We start from the raw sequence: 9,363 nt of genomic DNA on the forward strand, positions 1-9,363 counted from the left end.
CCTTTGAAGTCGATGACTTCTGATACGAGATTTTTTTTTCCTGTCATGTGTCTGAAACAACTGATGTCCGAAAAACAAATGGATTCTTATAAGTTCTTCTTCTTTTGTACCTGAAATTATTGAAATAAGAACTTGTTATCCATATTTATTTGGGTCCTGAACTGATAACACCTTTCGGGACCCACACTTGGATTATTTAGATGGAATTTACAATGTGTGTCCCAAGATGGATGCGGTTAGGTGCATAATCTTGTGGTGTATATAGTGTTCTTTCTTTTGCAGTATGTTGTCTTGGTCGTTTGTCCTTGTTGCTCAATCTATGTCTCTTTTGAACAGGTCGGCTGTTGTATTGTCGGTTAGGTCTTATTTTGGAGTGATGCCTGGTTGAACTTGGTTTTCTGTGGGACCAATATGAACCATTATGAACGGTTAGATCTGGCAAGCGTCTAAGCCAAGATCGGTTGGATTTTTCATTCTCAAATTCAACATATCCTAGACCACGTCGCCTTCCATTGTTCTCAAAATTTACATTCTGGTTGATTTGAACTTCAGGCTCGTTATTTTCATGTACCATACTAGATCTGATAAATTTAATTGATTTTAAACTGTCATTTTCTAGTAGTGGTTGAGTTTGTGCTTCAAAGGTGTTGCACTCCTTCATGTTATAACCGAGCCCAGTTCTATCTCCACATGGTTTTTGCATCTCATGCATCCTTTCAAGGGAAGCAGATGACGTATTCCATGAGTTCACTGTGTTTATCAACCTTTTATTTTCTTTCAACGTGGTATGGAATAATCTTCGCAAGTCATCATTCTCAACCGCTAACAGACTTAACTTGATTTTCAAATTGTCAACCTCCTTTTTCTGCAAGCAGCTGGAGAGGGTTAAATTTTTTTTCAAGTCTTTTTTTAATGCCTTAGCCTCGTCAAATTGCTGTGATAGTCTCTTATCATTCATCATTTCATGCAGTGCTGTGACAAGATCATCCCGTGTAAATTCCAAGGAGTCAATGTCAAATACCATATCTTCGGTAGATTCTGATACTTCACCAGCCATGAGACACTTGACTGTGGGTCGACTTAGACTCACAGTCAAGTGTGGTATTTGACATTGACTCCCTCTGAGGAATCTTTGAGTGAAAGCGACGATAAGACACTTTACTGTCTCATCGTCGCTTTCACTCAAAGATTCCTTGGAGATGGACTGCTCTGAATCTAAGTCGACCCACTTGCTTTTTCCTTCCTCTGCAATTAAAACTCGCAGATCTTTCTTTTTGATGAAATTCTTATCGTCTTTGGACCGTTTTCTTTCAACGGGTCTCTTCTCATCTTTCTTCAACCTGTTGCATTCTGCAATGAAATTGTAACGCCCCAAAAATTTTAAGGTCCACGTAAACCACATGCATGCAATTATTAAATTATCTGGTATTTCAATTAAATGTTTTAATTCCATAAATTAATTATGTGACATGCATGTTTATTTGCTAAATATGATTTTATTGTCATCATGCATAAAATTGTATTTTTAAGGATTATTCAAGCGACGATCGAGGAGCGGGGACTGAGGGCTGAAGAAAATGTAAAATATTTTTATTAAATAATTATTTTTAATTATTTAAAAGATGGTCGATACTTTTTAGTATTTTTGAAAATAAAGGGTTTTGAAGTGATTTCATACGCCGGGACGTAAATTTTATTGGTGTTGGTTTTTTTTTCAACTAAAATACGAACTTTTTGGTAACCCGGCTAATAAATTCACAAACTTACTTTAACCAATGTATTTTTATATTTTAATTATGCACCTAATGGGCTTATTTACCTACCTAATGGGCCTAAGCCTTATTAGTAACTAATTAAGTGTATATAAAGTATTATAATACCCCATAACCCACCCTTGGAACCCCAAGTCTCGGCCACACAATTTTAATATTCTGAAACTCTCCCCCACCCCCAATACACGATACACACACCTTCAATATTTGAAAGAAAATTTCGGTGGAAGTTCAAGGGTTCAAGCCTAGGTCCGCCGTCACCGTCCTTCGCAATCGTCGACGGAATTTCGTGCGTAAATTACGCAAAGGCACGCCATACATCTCCTTTTCTCATCTATCACACCATACTATTGTTTTGAATTACTTTGTATGAAAACATGATCCTTTTTTTGAACAAATTCGTTTATGCATTCTCATGTGTTTAAGGTATGAATTTATGTCCCAAAATCATGTTTTTATATTGTGTAAAGGGGCTGCCATGATTAGGAATGGAAAGGGGAAGGTTTATACACGTCCTAATATTCTAGAAAACACACGCACGGACTGCACATAGAAATAGAACAAAGCTGGACCCAACTTCACGTGATGGTGGCTGTGCGTTTGGTTAAGGGGAAGGTAATGCATGGCATGGGTTTGGTTGGGACCAGGGCTTGGCTGGGGTTTGTGAGGGGTCAAGGGAAGAGTCCTAGCCATGCTAGGACTCGAGCTAGGTGGGCTGGGAGGAGTCTTTGTTGACAAGGACTCCACCCGAGAGTAGTTTAAGGGAAGCGCATGTTTTGCTGGTTCAGGGAAGGAAGTAGCTCGGCTAGGGGGCTTTGGGGCTGGGCTAGGCTAGGTCCTTAGGGTCTTATGATAAACATAAAAATTGTACATTAATTAAATGTTTTATAATATAAATATATAGTTTTTGTTTTATTAAATTTTTAAATATTATATGTTTTATAATAAATTGTATAAAATATAAGTTGTTGTGTAATTATAAGTTTTTACTATTTTTACAGGTTCGATAAAACAAGAATAACCTTGGCGTTGCAAATGGGATTAAGATGATTCTTGGACCTGTAGAAAGTTGATGTTAATATCTACAATATTGGTGGCAAGCATGAGATAAAAATCCTCTCACAATTGGGATCAAATTAAGCAACAATTAAAGTTACCGAAGGAGTGGCAGTTTTACCATGCTCTAGTATTTTGACCATATCTCTCAAACTACTTGGTCAAATATTCTGAAAAAATACCACAACTAGACAACTTAATTATCCACATGTTTCATTTTATGTGAAGAAGAAAATTCGGAGAAGATGCTTGTCAAAAGTGATGTGCAATATAATATTAATTTCTTGGAACACCAATGAAGACTTATGTGTAAAAAATAATATTTTATTTGTGGTTGTCTCCCCAAATTTGGCTATAAATAGGGGTGCATTGTAATGTATTGAGATATCCCTCATTCTATGAACAAATCTTTGAGTTCATAATATTTCTCTCTATATTTTTCTTTTATTTCTTCATTTAAATATAATTAGCATGTTAATTTCATATTCAAAGTTTTACACTTTGAATAATGAATAGCTAACTTCCTAAAGTTGAGATGATAAGGTGAAGCTCTTGGCATGATAATAAGGTTATTATAAGGTAAGAATCTATGTTTTATATTATTTAATCATTATTTATTGTTTATGTTATATTTATTTCTTTAAGCATTTTTATACCCTACTTATAAGTGGGAGTTTTGATTTATTGTTGCTATATGTTACACTAAATTCTTGGAACCATTTAAATGTTAGTTTGGTATTACCAACCATTTAAAATGGATGCCTTGAGTTATTATATATAAATATATTATAATACTAAATTCTTGGAACCATTTAAATGTTAGTTTGGTTTTACCAACCATTTAACTTGGATTCCTTGATTTATTATATATGAATATATTATAGTATTAATTTATTGGTACCATTTAAATGTTTGTTTGGTTTTACCAACCATTTAAAGTGGGAACCTTGATTTAGTGTTTACAAATATATATAGCACAATAAATACTTGACCACATTTATAAGTTTTGGTATATATTATGTACTTATAAGATTATAATTTATAACATAATATAAATATGATTATTTAATATATTGGAACCATTTTATTAAGTGGATTTCAATATTGTTCGTTAATGTTAACTTTATTAAAATACCAAGAGTGGATCCTTTAATCTCAACTACTTAAATTTAAATTTGAACAATTAAAATTTACCCATTAAAGATTCAATTAAAATTAAAAAGAAACAAAAACAAAAACAAAAAGACATTGTAGTGGACTTGTAATTACCTTAGCTTCCCTGTGGATACGATATTCGGACTCACCGAATTATACTACTTGTGGACAACCTGCTCTTGGGAGTGCAACAATCAAAGTCGCAACATCTTAAGATGGTGCACAAGGGTCTGGACAGGGGCTGGTGCGGCCTGGTTCGTTGCTGGTCGAGAAGGAACATGAAGAAGCGTGGATAGCATGTTCGCGCGCAGGCTGCTGGTTTCTTCAGGCGGCTGGTGCGCGGCTCAGGGGCTCGGGCTTGGGGTGGCTCGGGTCTGGGGCTGGTCTAAGGACAGTAAAGTTCATGGGTGGTCGGCAGTTAGGAGGCTGGAGTGTTGGATCTCGGTTTCTACACGCCCAAACGCAGCGGAAGTTTTAAAAATTTTATTTATTTTGACAATCAAAATATATTTTGGGCGCTCGTATGATTTTATCATAAACATTCATAGGATGTTAAAGAATTATACCTTTGGTGAATAATTTCACGTGGCTTCAACTATTCCGGTGTTAGCGGATATAGCTCTTGTTGAAAATCCTTCACGTGGCTCCAACTATTCCGGTGTTAGCGGATATAGCTCTTGTTGAAAATCCCTACGAACTTTCTTCGATTTCCTTCTATCAAGTCCACGACTTGTTGAAAATCCCTACGAACTTTCTTCGATTTCCTTCTATCAAGTCCACGACCAGAATATTTGATCCTCTTCCAAATAGCACTAGAATATTTGGAAGATATTTTGCGTAGGAGAGAAAATAATTGAAAGACGGCTCAAACTTTTATTCTTTTTCTTGGCCGAGAAATATTTTGGGAGAATTGTTCAATTGTGATCCTCGAAAAATCCCAAATCCATGAATTGGAGGCTACCCTTTTATTCTAGATAATTGCATGCCATTAGAATAATATATTCTAATTATCTTTCTAATCTATTATTTACTTAATTAATCCAATTAATTAAGTAAATTTAAGATTCTAAAATGCATGCCTTATCAAATACAATCTCGATGCATATCTTATGGTGGCTAGGTTTTTAGGTCTCCCATTTAAATAAAACATCTATGGCCTAATTACCATAATAAAATAATTGGACCCATTTAATTAACATTAATGATCTTAATTAATTAATTGGACTAGTCCAAATAGTTTAATTAATTAATCAAAGTCCATTAAACTTTAATTATTTAATATATTGGACTTGTACTCCTACAAGCCCATTAAATATATTACCCACCATATTTAATTTATTATTTAATAAACTCAACCTTTGAGCTTTAATAAATTAAATACATTATAAATTCAACATTTGAACTTATTATTTAAATTATAAATTCAACTCCTTGAATTTTTATCACCTCCAAAATTTAATATTTAATAAACCCAACATTTGAGTTTAATAAATTAAATTCTCATTTTTTTTTATAAATTCAACACCTTGAATTTATTATCTCAAAATTTAATTATCATAAATTCAACTCCTTGAATTTACTATATAATATAAATTCAACTCCTTGAATTTATTCTCTCAACGGGAACAAACGATCCAGTGCTTGTGTGACCCTCAATGGTTCAGGGATACAGCTAGCCGTGAGTTCACAACTCTTTGTGATTCAGGACATAATCCTTTATTCGGGCTTACCCTAGTTAGCCCCATTCTTTTCATCAACACTTTGATCAAGAATGTCAGAACTCATTTCTGATTGCACCCATCGGATCATGGTAAGAGCGTCTAGTAGCATCGCCCCATGATCCCCTAGGTATCACTGATAGTGCCTGCAAGAACCAGTCGATTATGATTAAAGTACAGTACGGTCCCTTCATCTCATATATCCCGATTGAATCTGCAACCATTGGTTCATCGAGGGTTGCATATTAATTCGATAACTATGTGATAACTATAATAGTGGCATCGCGTGTACTATTTGAGAACTCTTTCTCTAACGTACATCTCATACTCTGGCCAGAGATTCCATGCACTATTATTTCATTAGATCACACAGGATATCCACACCCGTAGGTGAGCGATGAATCCCCGACTACAATGCACTGGCTCCTATATGTGTCGCGACTGTACCCAACCTCGCCACCTGATGACTCTCCTGGAGTCGGTAAACGAGTCAAAGCACAGCCCTAGCATATAGAGCCTCAGTGTTGTCCCGGGTCATAAGGACTAATGGTGTACAATCATAACCACGAACTTATCCTTTCGATGAATGATAACCACTTGGAAAGTCCGAGGGAGGGTTGTTCGGTATAATCATCATATGACTACCCATCTGTATGTTTGGACATCTCTATGCCCTTACCAAGAAACGCAGTACACAACATCACATATGCTAGTCTCGAGCTCAAGCGACCTTTATCCATGTTTTAGGCGGCTGAATCGACTAGGAACGAATTTAGAATATGAAGTGTTTACAAATGAGTTTCAACATCGAATTACGATTCATTTGTATCAAAGCATAATCAAGGACTTTATCTATGCTGCTTCCATGGGTATACAGATAAAGTATAACGAAGACCATAAAAAGTTAAATTATATTAAAATAAAGATTGTTTATTTCACTTGAGTCAATAAATTCCCTAGCCAACCGTTGGCTTGCAGGGCATCTACTCTTACAATCTCCCACTTGCCCTAGAGCCAACTACCCTTAATCCCATTGCTTCGCGATGCTTTTCAAACAATGGTCCTGGCAAGGGCTTTGTAAGTGGATCAGCAACATTATCTGCAGAGGGGACTCTTTCGATTGATATGTCTCCCCTTCCCACAATCTCCCGGATGATGTGGAATTTCCTCAGTACATGTTTGGATCGCTGATGAGACCTTGGTTCCTTTGCTTGCGCAACGGCACCAGTGTTGTCGCAGTACACCGGGACTGGATCAACTCCATTAGGAATAACGCCCAACTCTTGGACAAAATTCCTCATCCAAACTGCCTCTTTGGCTGCAGCAGATGCAGCAATGTATTCAGCTTCAGTGGTGGAATCCGCAACGGTATCTTGATTGGAACTTTTCCAAGAGACAGCCGCACCATTAAGCATGAATACAAAACCAGAGGTCGATTTCGAATCATCTACATCACATTGGAAGCTAGAATCAGTGTAGCCTTCAAATTTTAATTCTCCACTCCCATAGACCATGAACAAGTTCTTAGTCCTTCTCAAGTACTTAAGAATGTCTTTCACGGCCTTCCAATGCATTGGACCAGGGTTCGCTTGATATCTGCTTGTAACACTCAAAGCGTAAGCAACATCAGGAATCATACCATACATAATACTACCAATAGCTGACGCATATGGAATACGTGTCATCATCTCTATCTTTTCATCAGTTTTGGGACACATAGCTTTAGAAAGAGTAATACCATGACACATTGGTAAGTATCCTCTCTTGGACTCTTCCATAGAGAATCGTTTTATGATGGTATCGATATATGTGGCTTGGGTGAGCCCCAACATCCTTTTTGATCTATCTCTATAGATCTGTATTCCCAATACATAGGATGCTTCACCCATGTCCTTCATGGAGAATTTACTGACTAACCATACTTTAGTTGATTGCAGTAATCCTACATCATTCCTAATGAGCAGGATATCATCAACATAAAGTACTAGGAATGTCACTACACTCCCACTAACCTTCTTGTACACGCACGGTTCCTCAGGATTCTAAGCAAAACCAAACTCTTTGATAGTGCTATCAAATCTGAGGTTCCAACTCCTTGACTCCTGCTTGAGACCATATATTGATCTCTGAAGTTTGCATACCTTATGCTCACTTCCTACTGATGTGTGTCCCTCAGGTTGAGACATATAAATTTCCTCTTTGATGTCTTCATTGAGGAACACAATCTTTACATCCATTTGCCATATCTCATAGTCATACCATGATGCTATGGCTAGTAGGAATCTAATGGACTTAAACATAGCAACTGGTGAAAAGGTTTCTCATAGACAACTCCTTGCCTTTGAGTATAACCTTTTCCAAGCAGTCTTACTTTGAAGGTCACTACCTTCCCATTCGCCCCAAGCTTTCTTTTGTAGATCCATTTGCACCCTATAGGAACGATTTCCTCAGGTTGATCTACCAACGTCCAGACTTGGTTTGAATACATAGAGTCCATTTTTGACTGGATGGTTTCAAGCCATTTGGTTGAATCAGTATCAGATATTGCTTGCTTAAAGTTCATTGGATCATATCCAACACAAGACTCATCATGGTCTTGTTCATGAAGAAGCGTATATCTAGCAGGTGGTCTAATAACCCTATCAGACCTCCTAGGAGCTTGTACTTCAACTACTGGTTGTTGGAGATTAGGTTCAAATACTATAGTTGAGGGAGTATCTTGAATTTCTTCAAGTTCTATCATCTTGCCTTTTTCTATCTAATAGAAATTCCTTTTCCAAAAAGGTGGCATTTCTTGAAACAAACATTTTGGTTCATTGGGATGATAGAAATAATATCCAACAGAATTCTTTGGATATCCTACAAAGTAGCACAAAGTGGATCTACTATCCAACATGTCTCCCACTGTCTGCTTCACGTAAGCAAGACATCTCCGTATTCTCATGTAAGAATATTTGGGAGTTTTTCCCATCCATATCTCATATGATGTTTTATCCACTGCTTTAGTATAGACATTATTCAACAAAATTGCCGCAGTTTCAAGCGCAAAGCCCCGAAAAAATGTAGGCAATTCAGTGAATCTCATCATTGATCGAACCATGTCCAACAAGGTTCGCTTACAATGTTCAGAAACACCAGTCAATTGTGGTGTTACTGGTAAAGTCCACTGTGAGAGAATCTCATTCTCTTTTAGATAACCCAAAAATTCAGCACTTAAGTATTCTCCACCTCGATCAGATCGAAGTGCCTTAATACTTCTTTCTAGCTGATTTTGTACTTCAGATCTGAATTCTTTGAACTTTTCAAATGCTTCTGATTTGTGTTTTATCAAATAAACACACCCATACCTCGAATGGTCATCAGTAAAGGTAATGAAGTAGGATTGCCCATATTTTGTGCTAACACTTAGCGGGCCACAAACGTCTGTGTGGATCAAATCCAGTAGACCATGTGGACGTTCCATGTTTCCATTGAATGGAGTCTTAGTCATTTTTCCTTTTAGACAGGACTTACAAGCATGTAGAGAATTTATGTCTGACAAGTCAAACATGCCTTCTTCCACTAGCTTGTGCATCCTTCTTTGGGAAATATGACCTAGTCTAGCGTGACATATTTGTGTGGGATTTGGATCATCTAACTTTCTTTTGTTTGTTGTTGAAATC

Source organism: Primulina eburnea, chromosome 11, assembly GCF_022965805.1.
Source record: "Primulina eburnea isolate SZY01 chromosome 11, ASM2296580v1, whole genome shotgun sequence".
Taxonomy (NCBI): Eukaryota; Viridiplantae; Streptophyta; class Magnoliopsida; order Lamiales; family Gesneriaceae; genus Primulina; species Primulina eburnea.